General features: G+C 39.0%; 1 non-coding gene across 1 annotated transcript; it reads right to left on the reverse strand.

Moving 5' to 3' along the window:
- Window positions 1–710: 710 nt before the first annotated feature.
- On the reverse strand, window positions 711–804 carry LOC113921201. Its single transcript, XR_003519597.1, has one exon. It is a non-coding gene; the product is annotated as a small nucleolar SNORD12/SNORD106 (small nucleolar RNA).
- Window positions 805–1,023: the final 219 nt, after the last annotated feature.

A 1,023-nucleotide genomic window follows, 5' to 3' on the forward strand; every position in this document is an offset into this window, starting at 1 on the left:
GAAGTCAATGCCTGGCTCCAAATCTTCAAAGCACAGGCTGACTCTCTTGTTAGGGGCTAACGCAGCTGGTGACTTGAAGTGAAAGCCAATGCTCATTTGCCATTCTGAACATCCTAGAGCCCTTACAAATTATGCTCAACCTACTCTGTGTGCGGTCTATAAACAACAAAGCCTAGAAGCAGCACATCTATTTACAACATGGTTTACTGACTATTTTAAGCCCACTGCTCAGACTAACTGCTCAGAATAAAGGATTCCTATAAAAATATTACTGCTTATTGACAATGCTGCTTGTCACCCAAGAGCTCTGATGGAGATGTGCAATGAGGTGAATGTTTCCATGCCTGCTAACACAACATCCATTCCATAGCCATGGATCAAGGAGTAATTTTGACTTTCAAGTCTTATTACTTAAGAAATACCTTTCATAAGGCTATAGCTGCCATAGATAGTGATTCCCCTGATGGATCTGGGCAAAGACAATTGAAAACCTTCTAAAAATGATTCACCATTCCAGATGCCATTAGAACATTCATGATTCTGGAAGGGGTCAAAATATCATCACGAACAAGAGTTTGGAAGAAGTTTATTCCAAACTTCATGGATGACTTTGAGAAGTTCAAACTTCACTGGAGGAAACAGCAAGAACTAGAATTAGAAATGGAACCTGAAGGTGGCTGAATTGCTGTTCTTTTTTTTTTTTTTTCCTTTCCAATGCATCAGATAAAACACTGGCTAATGGTTCAGCTGGATCAACAGGGTTAATCTGATGGGGAAAAATGTTACGTCATCAGCTGCATTATTGCTCTACCTTATGATAAAAATTTAATGGGTGAGGAGTTCCTTCTTATAGATGAGCAAGGAAAGTGGTTTCTTGAGATGGAATCTATGTCTGGTGAAGATGCTGTGAAGGTTGTTTAAATGACAACAAAGGATTTAGAATATCACATTAATTTAGTTGATCAAGCAGTGGCAGGGTTTGAGAGGATTGACTCCAATTTTGAAAGAAGTTCAATTGTGGGT

This window comes from Zalophus californianus, chromosome 3, assembly GCF_009762305.2.
Source record: "Zalophus californianus isolate mZalCal1 chromosome 3, mZalCal1.pri.v2, whole genome shotgun sequence".
Classification (NCBI taxonomy): Eukaryota; Metazoa; Chordata; class Mammalia; order Carnivora; family Otariidae; genus Zalophus; species Zalophus californianus.